The 17,906-nt window shown below is 41.6% G+C and overlaps 1 protein-coding gene and 1 long non-coding RNA gene across 3 annotated transcripts in view; one reads left to right on the top strand and one right to left on the bottom strand.

Annotated features, from left to right (window-relative positions):
* Positions 1 to 17,906, top strand: part of NRG3 (neuregulin 3) — a 620,711-nt gene that overhangs the window by 18,255 nt on the left and 584,550 nt on the right. The gene's annotated exons all lie outside the window — the stretch shown is intronic.
* LOC308585506 lies at positions 4,621 to 8,514 on the bottom strand. Its single transcript, XR_014007452.1, has 3 exons — positions 8,423 to 8,514; positions 6,705 to 6,863; positions 4,621 to 4,758 (listed from the first exon to the last, which is right to left on the bottom strand). It is a non-coding gene; the product is annotated as an uncharacterized lncRNA (long non-coding RNA).

Genomic DNA, 17,906 nt, shown 5'->3' with positions numbered 1-17,906 from the left:
AATTGGTATGGTAATTTTTCCTTCATTTAATAGTATCAAAGATAAAGGCTTTGCGGTGGCAGGGTTCAATGGGGCAAGAAACTTAACTGAGTGGATTATCCTTATGAAATTTCAGTACTACTGGCTTAGGTTGGAGGTGGCTTTATAATAACTGCATTTAGAAGCTATGCTCCTGGGGCTCTCCTGTGAATGGCTGCTTACTTGCATTTTTTGTTGTTGCTACTTTGCCCTGTGGCTGAAGGACACTTGACATAGGCCGTGTGTTATTGTCCCCATTTTCTTTTTCAGCATAGCATTGTGTTTTGTTTACATCAGCCTATCCCTTAGCAACATGCATTCAGTGTAGTGATAAAGAGTATGTGATGTGAACCATGCCATGAACTCACCGGGTGCCCACTGGCAAGCTACTGCCTCCTTGTTACAGCTTCTCATACAAGATCAAACAAAATTGGCTTACCTTACAGGGCTGTTATGTGGAACACAGATGTAATCCATCTTCGCAAAGCACCAAGGACTTTTGTAACTCTTTAGAAGTGAAAGGCCTGAACGAAAGGCCAAGCCTTTTTTAAAAACAGAACCTGGTTGAATCTGAGCCCAACTGATCTTCAGTTTATTGAAGGTCCTGGTTTGGTGAAACTTCATTTTGAAATAGGATTTTTAAAAAACAAGTTGTGTGAAGGGCATGGTGGGTGGGGACCTGCTGTTAAAAGGGGGAGGGAGCCAGAAACATCAATGGGCATGCCCAAGGTTGTCCATAGAGATATTTGGCGAACCCTATGTTCCAATGAAAATACTAATTTTTAAACAAGCCTAGGGGTGCAGTTGTTTTGTCACATGAATTTTTTAAAGAGTTGGATGGATGTTCCATTCTATCTACAGAGAGGGTGGGGGGATACGACCCAAATAATAAAGATCGAATTTCAAGAGCAGTTTAAGGTCTTCTGGCATAAATAAACTTTCATGTTTAGATACTAATAATTGTCACTTATAAGTTATTCCCCTCCACCCTCCAATCACATAATTAACACATTTTGAAGCAGTCCTGGTGCAAGTGAAAAGGATCTTCACCATTCATGAGGGCTAGAACTGATTCCTTTATTTCTTACGATTCATGAAATATATCTAATTTTTTCAAATTGGGGTCGCTTTACTTTCCACATGGGATCAGAAGTCCTTTGAATAACATATATGCTGAACCATGAGATTGACCAGTATCCCTTTAAAGCTGGAATGTATTATCATTCAGTAGGACAAGGGTAGCTAATGTTTTTAGACTCCAACTCTTTTCAGTTCTGGCCAACAAGGCCAATGGCCATGGATGATGGAAGTTTTAGGTCAGCAACATCTGGATTTGTTGGCTATGACTACAAGTGGTGTTTGGAAATTGAGCATTATTGACATTTGGGGGTCCATATCATTTGGTATGATACTGCTAACATTTGCTATAAGCATGTCTAGATACAGTTTTAATGCAATTCTTCATTGTTTCTGTTGATGCTGGTTGTGAAATTCTGAAGTGACACATAAACATTTGAAGATGGTTGTCATTGGGAGGAAAATTGGACTCCACCCAAGTAGCTCAGACTTGAAGGCTTTCCTCAACTATTGTTTTTCTTTGTACCCTTGGGCAAGTTGTAAGTTCTCAGCCTTGGTCTAACTACCTCAAAGTGGGTAGTGTGAGGACAAATGAGAGCAAGGGTGAAATTTTGTACAAGAATTATAATTTATGTATACCATTGAAAATCCTGATATTAATTAAAGTCATCAGTGAGTAGAATGTGATTTTCTACTTTGCCTGGCTCACTGTGCAGTGAGTCGTATCACTTCCCGATTTCTAAATTGCATGGAAATAATTTTATCAGTGCTCCCTGTCAAAAGAGATAAGTCTGTTGAACTAAAGAAAACCTATTGTAATAGGAAGAAAACTCTGGCAGTTACATCTTTTGGTGTCCCTCCTGACGTCCTTTCGTTTGGGCATTTAGGATGATTTCTGCTCATGGTGGTATTGGGACAGTTATATGAGATCCTGCTTTTGGTACTGTTCATTTCCAGTCAGTGGCATGTTCTCTAACTTCCTCCTGAAATCTGTTAACATTTTAAACCACAAATGTTGCAGTTTATTTTTAATGTTTTTTTGTCTCACCTTTGTTGTGCTACAGTGCAGGAGTGCCCCTCCAAATGGCAATTTATATGGTAACACTGGAGAGGCATTGCAGAACAACTAATAAGGCAGAATGATATGTGGACAGCCCAGTATAAATCCATCTCTAATGCGCTATTATTGCATCAATAAAATGCTGCAGAATACACCCACAAATGAACACAAGTCTGGATGGAGTCTTGCTGTTAATATGGGATGAATTCAGACTCACTGAAGCCCTTCACATTGTGTATCTTTAGTTATAGCCACATGGAGGAAGTAACATCTGATTCAATGCAGTTGAGATGATGAGCACTACTTTGTAGCACTTTGCTTGAGTGTAGTGGGTAAAAAGAAAAGGGAGCATCAAATCCCTTGAAAATTAGAATTGAGATGACACATCAAGCTCAAGGTAAACTCAACTCAATACAAAGAAGAATGTGTGAGAGAAGAAATGTCCAAAGGACCTTTGGGGGCATGGAGCAGTATAATAAGCATTGCGAATATCAAGGGAATATCTAGAGAAACTGCTGAATTTCCATCCATTTCCCACAGAGTTCACCAGTCTAAAACTTTCTATGGGAAGTAAACTAAGGATGCACAGATACCCTCCACCATTAGGAGGTTTTGTAAGTCTGACTGAAAGTGGTTTTTTTCTTTCAAAATACCCAAGATGTTTGCCCAAGGAAGGACCTCTAAATTTGCCTTTAAAACTGCTTTAGTTGAAGCTTGGTGCCTAGAATGCTTGCCTTTGATGGCTTCATTGAGAGATTGCTTAGGAAACTGTGGATGATGCTTCAGAATACCTAAGAGAAAGCTTAGTTTGCACAAAGTATGGCTAAGCCATGATTTAGTGTGAAGTGCATGAGATGAAATTAACCAAAGAAACCCTATGTTTTGCATGTCCCTCTTCTGTTTTCTCCTACTACGAGGATAACTTTGACATCTAGCTTTCCATCAGCCTCAGATAGTTTCATCCAGACTCAGGTTGCATGGATTATTAAAAACTCTGGTTAGTTTTAACAAATAGCTTGAAAACCACTGCTCGAAGTTGGCTTGTTTCGAAACTGACCATAGTTCATTATAGTAACAAGCCCATGTCTAGATAACAAGACAAGCTGAAATTCAGGAAAAGTAAACCCCAGTGCTGCTGTTAGTGCTTTTAGCTGCACAGCAGTGGCAGTGGCAGTGCACAAGCCTGAGGCATCTTCAGGATTGTTCCGGCGCATGCTAAATCAGGGATATCCAAAGTAGTGTCCCTCAATATTATTGAACTACAACTCCCATCATCCCTGCACAGTGGCCTTCTTGTCTGGGAATGGTGGGAATTATAGTCCAACAATATCTGGAGAGCAACACATTGCCCACCCCCATGCTAAAACATAGTTCAACATGATGTGTGACTATGGTCTCGGTTTGAGCCTTCAGGTTTCATGGAATGAGGCATTGGCATAGGCGCCGACTCCATGGGGCCTGAGGGGGCTCGAGCCCCCTCAAAAAAATTTTTTGGGGGACTCAGCCCCCCCAATAATCTCGGGCGCCCTTCCAGCAGAGCGCCGCCGCCGTCCCCCGCCTCCTCCCCACCTGCTCCCTCGCCAGCCAGCCAGCCAGCCGCGCGCCCTAGTCGGAGAGCCCCGGCCGTCCCCCGCGAGATTAGGGAATCCCCGGGGGCGGGGGCTCCTGCCTCGCTGTTTCGCAACACCACCGCCACTGCCAAGGCACTGCCGGGGAAAATTTCCTTCCTCCTGGCAGTTTCAGCCCCCGCGAGAACGACCGGGTACCAATCGGCTGGCTGGGGGTGTGTGGCTTGCCCTATTTAGGGCTGGAGCGGAGGGGGCTCGCCCTCTCTTCTCCAGCTAGCCCCACATTTCCCGCATATCAGCTGTTCCGGAGCTGATTAATAGGCGCAGCACGCTCTCCCCTATTCGCTCACGAGGAGGCGGCGCCACCTTATTTGCATATTCATGAGCTTATTTATTATTCATGAGCTTTCCCGGGCCCCCCCAATATTTTTTATGAGTCCGCGTCCCTGGGCATTGGCTAACTTCGATTTTTGTAGTTCTCCAAATGGATCCACTATCATGTGCACAGTTTTAGTAACTCGATATGCCTCAACGTTTGACAATCTTCAAGTGTGCTTGTGCTGGTTGATTGCTATTTTTATTTATCAGTTTCAGGAGCACAGGATTTGTACAAAGGATCTCCTGGGCAAAATATGGGATTTAAACTAGTAAGCTACCTAACAACCAGGGTTTTGTTTCTCAGAATCGCCAGCCCAGGTCTGGATTCAGAAATGGACGCCCTTGGGCATTGCCCTGACCACCCTTCACAGGGAGAAACAGAAGCACTTTGCAGCAGCCAGTTACAGCTCATTTCTTCCCGAGCGACCCAGTTCCCAGAACGGTGTCATTTAAAGACTGCTTCTTGTCCTTTCTGGTTTGCAGCTTGCTTGCATATGAAAGACTAAGTACACAGAGATGCACCATTCTGATCATTAAAATGTATTTATACTAATGTTAGCAATATTTTTGGCAGCTGTATGTGACTGTGGTTCTCTCTCTGTGTGTTTTCCTGATGTGCTCATTAAAGGCAGGGATTCAAATGTAGGTAGAAGAAGCCTTTAAAGAGAGGAAGAAATTTATAGGATTAAAGAGAAGAAAATAACTCTTGTAAAATATTAACTTGCATGCTGTGAATATTCTGTCAGTGTGAAAGCAGCTGTGGATTTATCAGAGGGCTTTATTTGTATTTTTCTCTTAATGACAATCCCATAAAAAGATATGGCAAGATTATATCTAACTAATTAAAAGTATATTACATTGGGATTATTTCACTGGAGATTATTTTCTAGCAATCCTTTTAAAATCTTGTTTTCTATTGTGTTCCAACTCACTGAAATAAAATTATGTGTGCTTGTAAAACACATTTAGATTTTAGGTGTGATGTCTGCTGAGTCACTGCATCTTGTTTACATAAAGATACCCAAGGTTGCTTTGTGGGTTATGCTTGATCAAGAGACCCCCTTTTTGGCTTGGTGGAGAATTCCAGTATTTTTTTCGCCACCCCACCCATTCATCACTATTGGATTGGTTTTGTAATACCCCTGTTCATTAGGCAACACATTCTTGACTTGATGCTATTGGTTTGCTACTTGTAAAGAATTTTGATCTCCCTCCTCATTTCCATAAATCCAAGTATTCCGTTTTGCTCCTGTGGAAGGATCCAAAATGGCTTCCAGGGAGTTATCTCAGAGGAAACTTTGGAACAGTAAAAGCTGTTCAACAGTGGAGCAAGAATCTCCTGAGAGGTGGTAGTCTCTCTCCTTCACTGGAGCTATTTGAGTGGGGACTGTCTAAATATTTGCCAAAATTGCTGTAGCTGCATCTTGCATTGAGCAGAGTGGTTTCTCCTAGATGGCTTCTAATGTTCCTTCCAGCTCATTTTGAGAGTGAATTCTGTAACCGCCACATTTGAGCAAATTTTTCAAAAACATGAAGTCCATCATGTGTTGAAACCAGTTCTGATAACGCAATTATTGGAGATCCTCTTTCCTTTTACAGCATGATGGTAAAAATGTGGCTGTATGAGGCTACTCTGAAGTTGAGCCTTGCCTTGGCAAGAGTAGGGAACAACCAATTGAAACACAATTATAACCTTTTTTTAAAAAAAACAACACCACCTAAACAAATATAATAAATGGTGGGGTGAGAGTTGGACCATCAGTGGACACAGGAAATGGTTTGGGCAAGCTAGAGAAATGGTGTTTAATTAAGAGAAAGAAAGAGGAAGCAATGCTTTAGCCCAGAGTGACCTCCAGATGTTACTGAACTAAAACTCCCATCAGCCCAGCCAGAATCACCAATGGTTAGGGATCATGGGAATTGGAGTCCAACATCAGCTGGGCGGCATCACATTGGCTATTCCTGCTTTTCATTAGGAATCGAAGGTAATGAGAGAGTGGATTAAAAACAAAACAAAACATGAAAACCGTAGCTTTTCCATTGACTTTCATGGCTTGTGGACTGTGCCTACACTGTGAGTCAAAAGCTAGGCAAATATGTTAAGATAAGAACATACTGAACTGTTTCCTAATAGCAAGATCATTTAGACAATGAGTCCAAAATCCTTGTGTGCAATGGTTTGAGGCTTGATAGCTATTGGAAAATGCATTCCTAAGGAGGGCGACCCATGTGTTCTTGTAAGCAGCTTTGCACATGTTTGGCAGTTTTTACTTGATTGGATGAAAAACACTGTAACTGGGTAGGCAGTTGGTTTGCACAATAGCCAGTATGTGAAGCAAACACTATGGAGCTGTGTTTTCAAGTTACCACCGTACAGCAAAAATTGCATAGAGGAGTCAAGCACACAAATAGGAGGCTGGGTAGGATGTTCACTGAGACATAAATCACCCAGAACCTGGGAAGATACAGCTATTTTCCCACATGGATTGATGGAAGAAAAAATGGAATAACGTTAGATTCCTCAAAGTTTTGTTATCAGTCCCTGTCAAATTCTGAGTTATAATAAGATGTATTTCACAAGGTTTCTCCAGACATATGATTACCTCAGTTAGGTGTGGTACACAAAGCTCGCTGCGTACTTGTAATAAAACCTTCTTCTGGGGAATAACTGCTTTTCCCTCCTCTGTTGGTGGTGGTGGGAGAGTCCAGTGGGACATAATGGAATATTCTTATCATGTTCCAAATTGATATATAACGATGCACTGTGGAAAAGTTGGGATTGGTTGAGCATATGCAATAAATAATATAATATGTATAAAAACTTATTTGATAGTCAAACTGTTGGTTTCATCTTTTAGCTATGTATGGTGATAAGCAAGAGGCCCATTCATCCTGCCAGTTACACAGCTCCCCTTTCTGTACTGCTATTGCCAGCAATTTTATCAGCAGTCGCCTTTAATACCTTATTCATGTGCTTTGGGGTGAAAAGTTAATGTAGCTATATATTATTCATCCAAGAGAAAGGACATTTTTTCAATACAAGTTGCCTCATTTCTCTTGGAAAGGGGCAGTGCTGTGAGCCAGAAAAGCAGTGTAAAGCTCTGTTGGATGTGTGTCAATGAATTAGGCTTTATAGATCCATGCTTGATGTTGTTTTAATATTTGCGGAAAGTTTGGATGTCTAATAATCTACCTATTGCAACAAATTTACTTTTGAACCTTTCCTGTCATTCTTGTGTATCCCAGGTTGACCTGCTGTCACCCCTTTTAGCCACTATAAAAAAGTGTTTTTGTTTCTCTTTCTCTTTCTTTCTTATTTGGTTTTTCCAGATGAAGTAATGGATAAAGTCATCTTGCATATGCATGCACATGTGCACCAATGCTTCATTTAATCCAGTGTTTCCCAAACTTGTTTTTGGACTACAACTCCCATTACCCCTAGTCAGGAATGATGGGCATTCTGGTCTGAAAACAGCTGGAAACCCAAGTTTGGGAAGCACTGAGGTCCCAAGTGCTTCTGTGCCAGCACTGAGAAGTTTCCTTGTCTGATGGCAGCTCTTTATGAAACCTCATAAGCCACTCACAAGAGCTATTGCAACTACTTGGGCAGTTTTTCAGGTAGCTTTGTGGGTAGGAAAAGTGCCCTGAAACACCCAGGCTCAGAACCAGAGCCTGGAGTTCCAAAGTGCACGTTGCTTCTGCTGCCTCTCACCCCTTCTCCTGCAATGCTGTACTGTATATAGGTTCCTGAATCTCCACTTCAGCCTGAGCCAAGTGGTTTGGCTACCTCAACAAGTCTTCAGCCGCCACCTTCCTCTCAGGTCTTCTTTCTTCTTCCTCAATCCTCTTGCTCTGTGGTCTTCTTCTGATTGTCCACCATGAACACTAAGCACCAGCCAACATGGACGGACTCTGACTGGCTAGTACCCAGCCATTCTGGCCCCCAGGTGACTGTTAAACCAACTCTCATCTGGCTAGACAGAAAGCTTCCCCCATCCAACACATTACACTGTACATGACACTACAACTGACAGAATATATTACACAATACCCATTGAAACACAGCTTAAACAAACAGGATTGCTTCACATTATAAAAATAATTAATGATCAGTCGTATGGCTCCTCTAGTACCTTTTGTGAATTCCCAGATTTTGAGAATTCATATGGAAAGTTGATCATAAAGAAGGACTGAAGCTGAGCAGGACAGGAAGCCTAAGTTCCCTAGCCCTCCTTTCTTAGCTGACTTCACCCCATCTTTCTTTCTTTCGATCCCTGCTCTCAGCCCCTTGGCGAGACATGTCCTCTGTCTCCCGGCTTACCTTCATCCTTACTTCAGACTTCTGCATCCTTCCTGTCCTCCCTTCAGTCGAGCTCAGCTCTAGCCTGCTCCAGCAGCTGTGCTTGGAGAAAGTACTGCCTTTGTGACATCACTAGCCAATGCACCAATCCCCACATCTCAGAATTCTTGTCCATTGGTGGGGAGCGGTGTAATGCCTGCAGATGATGTCACAAAGGCATTACTTTCTCCCTAAGATGGGGAAACCTTTCATATCAGTTGCCCATGTAGTTGCTAGGATAAAAAGGCATTTCGAAGCAACCTTCTAGGGGCCACATGCCAGTGGCTGGTGGAGTCAGGGGCAGAAGTAGGAAATGCACATTTTACCTGTGTGCAGTAGGCTAGTTTCTTCACACACTCACAAGCCAATCTCTATCCTCCATCATCCAAACAAGAAGCATTATCAGAGATCAAGGGCACATTCCAGGCAGGCAGAAGCACTCATGGGTTGTCTAAGGCAGGGCAGGTGAGGAGTGTGGCCTGGGGAAAGGGGGTGTGGCCAGACAGAGAGATCTGGAGGGCTACATGTGACCCTCCAGGCCTGTGCTTCCCTATCTCTGAAGTAGACTGAAATGGTAATCTGGAAAAGAATAACAAAGACACAGCAGATAGGGAAAACAATGACATCAGAGAGGATTGGGGGGAAAGCATTCTCATGATGAAAGGACTGTTATTATCTGAAAAAACTGGTTTCAGCCTGAAAATGGAAATGGAAGATATCTTCAGGGCATCTTTAGTAATGTATAGTTCCGGCCTCAGTTTGTCACCAGCTATTTACACTAAGTTCCTTTAATCCTGAAGCACTATTTATCTCATCTTGGATAGTCACTTAAAATCTAAAGTATTAGATGTGATCTTAAATGTTTGTGGTGATACAGGAAGTCATGCTTTTAGAAAGTATACACAGTAATAAAATGGAATGCACAGTTTGTGTGTTAAAACTTTACTGTCGGTAGAGCTTTTAGCCGCACTAATAAGAAAAGTGATTTTATTCAGAGCAAACAGAAGCTATAAAAGGTTAACGCTCTTTTGTTGCTTTGTGTTTTGCTGTGTGAACATTAGTGTAGGTGCCTGCTGAAGTGGGCAGATAAATCCTGTATTTGCTAAAATTTAGCACTTAATAAGCTATCTTTAGTAAAAGTATTAAAAAGGCTTATGCCCCTTTCTGACAAGTTAAGAGAAATAAACCTAAGTCAGACTCAATAAAGAATCCTTCTAGTCTCTCAGATTCTGCCCTGCTTCTTTTCAAAATGGGTTAATGTCGCTTCTGATGTTTGTAGGTACGGAAGCCATGTAATATGGGCTTAGTTTTCAAAGCAATGGATGCATTTGCACAGTGTGACTGTGAAGAGCAGTTCAGAAGCTCTCGCTTCCATTTTGGATTAAGTACAGCTTGTTGAACTCAAACAAACTGCCATTTATCTTAACTACGGTTTGTTGAAATAGGCTAGCTTCAGACCATAGCTTATGAAATTGGCTTGTTTCAACAAATGTGGTTAATCTGAAGCAGAAGTAATCTCTTCCTTGTGGCTGTGCCAAAGGAGGGGGAGCCGGGGAGCCCAAAGTTCATTGCAGCTCATTCTCACAAAGCTAAATCATGGTTCAGTGTTATGAGAACACGGGAACTCTTTGCTTTTTCCTGCTAAACTAACTGATATGACAACAAATGGTAATCACTGCCAGTTGGAAGGGCAGAGTTTGCAGGTGGCCTTCAAGTGGAGGCCACTAGGTGTCAGAAAGCATTTATCATGAAAATGGGAGGTGGCCTTGATGCCACTGATCTCATTGGTTTAACTTACTGCTGTGGCCTGGTCATTCTATTGCTGTAGAGTTCAACCTTTTCAGACCCAGGACCCAGCTTTTTAACCTGGAAAAAAAATGAGGCCAAGTTTAAGTTTAGCATTCATTCTCTTTTCATCTTTCTCTGAAATGCTGAACGCTTCAGCAGTGAGGTGTGAAAATTCTGTCTTTTGCTCTTCATAGAACAATCTGTAAAGAATAGAAGCTTGCATTGCCCGGTCCTCTCCATCATATTTGCTGGAATATACAGTTATTGACTCGCACTTGCATGTATAAAAAGCAAGCAGTGATATCAAAAGCCAATGAGAGATCAAAAAGCAAGAGCAAGATCACTGCTCTCTAGAAAGCTCATCCATCAGGGAGACCAAGGACAACTCATTCCCATGGCCAGGCCTGAAACAAGACTAGAATGGATCTAAACAGATACAGGCTGTGGGCTGCAGATTAGCTAACCCTGCCCTCAAATCTTCTTGTGTACCAAGAGGTTTCGTGGCAGGTGAGATGTCAATGCGAAAAGACATATTTGAAAGCCACTGCAGGAAACGCTGTTGGAGAAAAGGCACTCACACTTCATCTCTGTTTCCAGTTGCTATTGTTAATGTATATCTCACTTTTTTCTATTTAAAAACGAAGCAGCTAATTGCAGAAGTTGTCCTGCTGATATCACAGGAGAAAGAATTTCTTTGTCTACTTCATTTCTACACATGGCTTCATCCCTGCTTGTAAACCAGTAAAAATTTCACCCCTGATTTGTGCCTAATGTTTTATAAGAACTGCATCATTGGAAAAACAATATTGTAAATGGAAAGTTGTTCTCCCTTGTCCAAACTCTCTGAATATATGTTTACATTGATTTCCGCCAACTGCCCCCCATAAATGTAAAGCCAGTTAAATACCTTTTGTTTCCTATCATTTCTAGGCATACCTTCCCCTGGATGTTGTGCGCTTTTTTCATTTTTATTCTTTTCCTGGATTCTTCTATTTCTTCCAGTTAGCTTGAAGGAAGGTAGTCTATCCTAAAGACAACCTGTTGGCTTCTATAAATGTGCAGGCCAAATAAGGATATCAGAGGATTCTGGGAGTGGAATTTATTGGTGTTTGCTTATTCACTCCATTTTCGGAATGGAAATCAATCCAGTGAATATGATCAGTATGTAACTGAGTAGATTCCACTCTGTTATTTGCATTGTGTTTCCTTTGCACTGAAATGAATGATGTGGAATAATGGAATGGTAATGTAACTTATGCACCATAAGTTTCCTAATTAATTATATAAAATACATAATTTACATGCTACCACCACAGCATACAGCCAGACAAATAATATGTTTTTTGATGGAGGGTGAACTGTAGCAGAATGGAAATGGTGCTGCATGTGACAAATACAGTCTGGAATGGAAATGTATGCCTTCTTCCATCCCTGCTTGCTGGAGAAGAGCAAGGGTCCATTGAGCCTAGGGGTAGCCAATGTGGCTGTTGGAATCTAGCTCCCATCACTGCTGACCAGTGGCCATGTTGTCTAGGGCTGATAGGAGTTGTAATTCAACAATATCAAAAGGGCACCAAGTTCGCCACTCCTGATCTACTACAGTATCCTGCTTTTCCAACAGTGGCCAGTCAGATGCTTGTGAGAAGCCTGCAAGTAGGTAATAAAGACAACATTTCATGATTTCTTTTTAAATGACTAAAGTAAACTTTAGTAAACGAAAGCAGAATTAAGAATATGGTGCCAAAGTCACGTGAAGAAAAATCGCTGTTGACCACATTCTACAAGTTGTGCTTTTACATGAGGATGTATACTCATAGATGGAAAAGCTGGTGGGAAGAATTGAAGAAGAATCATATTCCAGATTTTAGCTCTTCAATGTGTATACACAAATCTATATTTATCTGGAGGCTGCAGAGTGATGCCCTGGTTCCCAGCCAACTGTGCGAAGAACAGATATCAGATCTCAAATGATTCTACTGTATGTACTTGTTCTGTTCTGGTAAACCTCCCCCAGCAACAACATCACAGATCCTGACCTAGAGGATTGCTAACATCTAATGGGAGGTGTTAGTTGAGTTGTGCAACAAGAAATATAGAGGTATTTATGTAAGACATGGCTGCTTTTTATTCTCAGCATAGTGGATCAAATGCTCTTTCAAAGCTTTTTTAAAAAACAAAAACAAAGCCCTGTGTAAGCAAATATAGACAACACCCAGAAATAAACTTAGCTGAAGAAATTAGATGCAATTATATAGGGCGAGGAAGGAACTTTACAGTTCAGGGTTCTAGCTTAAAGTTCATCAACCATACATAATATGGTGAAATATACAGGAAGGGTTCTGCTTTAAAGGGAAGAGAATCGCTCCATGATTCTAGTGTGAGATCGTCAGTGACCATATACATTGTTCACTGTTCAGCTTTCTATGAAAAGCTACACTTTTCAGAGTTCCCTAGGAAGAAGAATTGTTTGTTTAACTAGTCTGGGTGTTGTAGTTCTGTGTGGGGAATTGGGGCCTCCTAACAGCCCTCAGCACCAACAATAAACTACAGTTCTCAGAATTCTTTTAGAGAAGCCATGACCGTTTAAAGCAGTATGATACTGCTTTAAATGCAGTGCTTTTTTCTGGGGGTATGCAGGGGTACACATACCCCTAAACATTTTGTGAATCTTTGTACTTTTGTCCATTTACTGTATTTATTTTTCCCAATTTGAACTATAAAATGGTGGTTTTCTTGAGTCAAAATGAGAGTACCCCTAAACATTTTTTTAAAGAAATAAACAACCACTGTTTAAATATATAGTGCAGATGGAGCCTATGTTGAGTATTTGCAAATAGGAGTTACCATTAGCCAGTTATTTCTGTACAAACTACTTTTTTCAGACAGCCATGTTCTTGCTCCAGCAATAACTTATGTATTTCGTATCTGGGTTACCTTCCAGTCAAAGTGCCTACACTAGCATTACAAAGTACATTTTGTTGTACTTTCTATTATCACAGGTTGAAAGCCTTCAAAAGTCATTCACAAATGCGTGTAAGTGATTTTAAAAGTATGTATCATTTCGTGAAGTGCATTTCTAGATGGTGAAAAATTGGAGAGGACCCATAAGTTTTGATGTAGTTTGGTGTAGAACAGGGAAGGACAAGGGGTTATTGTAACTTGCTTCCAGCCCCAAAGACACTTTTGAATCTTTTTGATTATTCTGAAGTACATTTCTAGGCCTCATGAATGTGAAATGAAGAAATGAAGGGGGATGTCAAGGCAAGGACTGGATTTTTTTTTTAAAGCAGATAATGAGGAACTCATTCTGTTTTTCAGTTTCACATACATATACAGGCAAGGACCAATTTATGCATGTCCAATTGATGTGCAACCACCAGTGTGTGCATCACAGCGATGTGCAAGTGCTTATATGCACTTCGCTGCTGCACATGATGACCTGGAACACAACCCCTGCACAAATTTGGGGTTGCCTACAATTAAAGTTTTGAAAGGGTTCACTCCCAAGTTTTCAATTTATGGAAAGGAATTTTAAGACACAGGTGGCTAACCCCTTCCAGCCTGAGGGCCGCATTGAAGGTTGGACAAATCTCAAACTTCTACAGGCCACACATACAAGCTTACTGCATGCACACACATGTGGTGGATTTCTGAAACTCAGAGCACCTGAGTGCTATGGCGGGGCAACTTCTCTACCCCGCTTGCAATTCTAAAGTGCTGTGCTGTGATTCACCTGCAGGTTCACCTGAACATAGAAGCCAACTCCTAGGGGCCGTGGGGGCTCCGGCCCCTACAATAAAATATTTGAGGGGGCTGGGGCCCCTCCAAAGTTGGTGGGCACTGCCATTCAAATAGTGTGTGCACACTGCGTCATGCGATTGCTTTTGCATTTAAATTGTTCAACTCTTAGGTAGAATGCACAGTTTTCAATGCATCCATCCATAAAATATGCATTTTGTGCACTTTTTTTGCATAAATATGTATTTTATATGCACCGTTTGTGCACCAAAACTGAAATGCAAAATCTAGAGAAGTGCATAATCTGACTGGGAATTGCATTGTGATCTGCAAGGGGTTTGGTAGCATCAAGTTAGTCCACTGTGAAAAGGGAACCAAAGGAATTCCTTTCCCATCATTGACTCCAATGACAGGTTGTAAATAATTAGGATCTAATTGGACTATATCATTGGAAGCTTAGCCATTTGCTTTTGGAGGCATTCATTGCTGACATCTAACTGATGATCATCTTTGATGGCTCTTTCTAGAGTTGAGTGCAGCTTGTGAGAAATCGAGAAGAAAGTGAACTTAATTTTGCATATCCATTAATTTTGACTTTAACAGATGTGTTTTGAATGCCATAGTCACCTTTGTAATTTGTTGTCCCTGTATACCATGATCTAGGTAACCTCAATTAGCAAAAACTGATTAATACTTTAATTCTTTGCCAGGAGTTTTTCCCCATGGCTGCCCAGTATAACTGATACACTGTTTAGGGGATGTGGCAGAGAAGGAAACTAAATTTGGGTAATATATACTATGTTAAAATAGCCCCCAAATGTTGGCAAATTTTCTGTGGGAATAAGTACTGCTTCTTTTTGCTGGTTTTAATGACCTATAAGACATAGTTATAAATACCCTTTTTAAGGAAAAGAGCCAAACTGATGAACTTTATTTTTTCAATAGAGCCTTCATTTCAGTGGCACACTTTTGTGTGATAAGAATATCTGTAACACACATGAACATAATTATTTTTAGCACTGCATTTGTTAAAATCCCCCATACTTTCAGTACATTCTCTTACCTTTTTTTTAATAAAAAAAAATCCCTCTCAATGATTATACATATCCTGCTCTTTTTGCAGATTCACATATTGCACTGCTATTGGTTGGCCATAGATACCAGCAGCAAAGATGTGGCTTCTGGAACAGCCAATTTGGTGCCCTCCAGTTTTTTTGGACTCCAGCTCCCAGCATCCCTGGCCATTGGCTATGCAGGCTGAGGCTGATGAGAGCTGTAGCTCAAAACATCTGGAAGGCACCATATGAACTACTATTGGTCTACTTATTGCTATGTGAGCTTGCTCATTTCTTCAGCTTATGTACACCTCTCCTCTTTCACTTGCTTCCTCCACTCCTTCTCTAGGTCCTTCCCTTCTTTTCATCATTCATCTAGACTGCCCAGACTTTCCTGACACCCCCTCCCACACCATTTTCATTGTTCTGCTGTCTTTCAAAGCCTCAATTCCTCCTCTCCCAGATTCCCTTACCTCTTCAGTCCCAGAATCTAGAGAAGGCTCCTATTCCTGTGACAGAACATCTACTTTGCTTGTAGACGGTTCTAAGTTAAATCCCTGGCATCTCTAGAGATGGCTTGTCACAAAATCCTGAAATGTGATGTGGATAGGTAGCTTCAAATTGTCTAGATCTATGCTGTAGTTAATAATGTGTCTCAGGTTTACATGAACCCGCTATGCTAGCTGAAAGAAAAGAAAAGAGTCTCAACCAGTTTGTTTGAGCTTTGCAGGCTGCATCAAGATCTCTTTCTACCTCTCTATCAAGCTGCTCATTGGGCTGCAATTTCATTGTGTTCAAAATCCTTTCCCCCCACCCCCTGCACAAATAAATAGCTGATGGCATTTATTTATGGAAAGTTATTAGCATTTATTATTTATATAGCACAGGGATTGATCTTCTCCATTCATATATTCAAGGTCAAAGCCTGCTAGCTTTCTCATCTTGCAGGTAGGTCACCAGCTCCAACAGCTAGGGGCAGCTCAGTTAGGGAATAATTCATTTCTTTTTGCATTCAGCTCCTCCTCCTGCTTCTGCTGCTGCCATTCCATGAGAGAATTTCTCTCTCTTTCTCTCTCTCTCTCTTGACCCACCTTATTCCTTTCTCTGGATCACAGCCAATGCAGTGTAGAAAATGAATGGAGGGTGGAAAGGAGATAGCAAAGAGGTTGGCGAAGCTTCTAAGCAGAAGTCCTGGAGCACAGTGGCAATAGAAAGAGCATCTGAGAAAGCAGTCATTTTGAGGGTTGGCTGAATACCATTAGAAGAGATAAAAGCTTTGGAGAAAATGATATGGACAACAATTTCATAAATTAGACAAATGACTGTACATGAAAGATATTGTCAGGAGCCTATAAAGTAATCCATTTTACACTATGGAATAATAATCCATTTTGTACCCTGTTTTTCTTTATATGAAGAAAATAATCATTGCAACCCTCACCAGCTTCTTTGTTGTCATGAGTAACAGAGATAAAATGCTTCAGTTCATATGGACAAACAAAAGCCCCTAGGCTGGTTCTCTGCCACGAGGAAGATTTCTCCTTCTGCAGCACCATCTTCTTTCGGCTGTCTCAAAGGCAGCTGCTTGTCTGCGGCAAGTTGTAAAACTGATGTCCTGAGAACACCCAGCCTAAGGAGGACAAACAGCAGGTAGTTTAGTTCTTTGGTGCACTAAACACACAAACACCTCTCTGGTGGCTTGTGCTCTGAGCTGGACTGTTTGAGCAATGGTGGGACTGTGCCCGCTTGCAAAACTTAAGTACCCTCGCTTGACAGTGTGGGCCTAAGCCTACATGGAAGTTGCCACTGTGTCTTCAGGTCCCTTCTAGTCTTAGTGGACAATGGGGGAGGAGACAGAGGTGATTCTGGCAGCCCCCTCCCTTCAGGCACCATCTCTCCCTCAACTCCTGGTGCATCCTGTCATTCCTGACAAAACCCCATAAATCGCTACCCATATCCCCTGGATCATCTTCTGGCTACACCCACTCCCTGGCGCCTGCTAGTCCCTGACACCTGGCTGCTACAGCTCTGCTTGTGAGCCTTGCAAGGGGTGCTGGGGAAAAACCTGACCTCTTGTGACAGAAAATCCTGAGCAAATGCATGCAGCCCAATGATATGCAGCTGTTCTTTTCTCTTCCCTCCTTGGTCACTGTGCATTAGATTGCAGCCTCCAAATTCGTGGGAAAGAGCATTACAACTGCCCCGTGATGTTGGGACTGCTTTGTCTCTCTTTGGAATAGACAGGAAGGGACACACAAGGGCACCCCTGTGTTACGTGATGATGATGCTGTAACATATGGATGATGCGGCATGAAATACCTTTGACAGTCTTCCAAAAGTTCTCAGGGCCACCCAATAAAATTGATTGACAGTAGCTTCAGAATGGACAAAGGGAAATACTGTTTCATTTGTTTTGTTTATTTGCTTAAAGCATTTTTAGCTGGCTCTGAAGCCAAGAAAAGGCTTGCAGAGCAGCTTACAAAGATCAGAAATGAGTCAATCCTTGCCCTCAGGTTTATGAGTAAAAGGCAGGATGCACAAGGAAAAGAGATTTGGACGGGAGGCTGTTCAGGGGAGACTTTAGTGGCAGGTGAGAAGCTATGGTCAGGAGCAGGGTTAGGCCTAAAATTCTAAGCCATTAAGGACCATTAAAGCCTTTTCTACCATACCTGAATGCCCACTGGGACTTTCAGGTGAAATTATAATATCCACAAGTTTAGCAAGCTCTAAAAGTTTCTAGGCATGGCACAACAATATATTTTTCAGAGAAATCGTAAGGCCCTGGCAGCATACTTGCAACATGAGTTTCTCAACAAGATTAATTCAAGAGGGAAACTTTTGTCTTGCTTTCCTAGAAAGTGTGTGCTTGTGTGTGTTATATATCA

Source organism: Podarcis bocagei (genome assembly GCF_964188305.1).
Source record: "Podarcis bocagei genome assembly, chromosome: 4".
Classification (NCBI taxonomy): domain Eukaryota; kingdom Metazoa; phylum Chordata; class Lepidosauria; order Squamata; family Lacertidae; genus Podarcis; species Podarcis bocagei.
The sequence above is the reverse complement of the archived record's forward strand: the minus strand, read 5'-3'. Positions and strand labels throughout refer to the sequence as shown.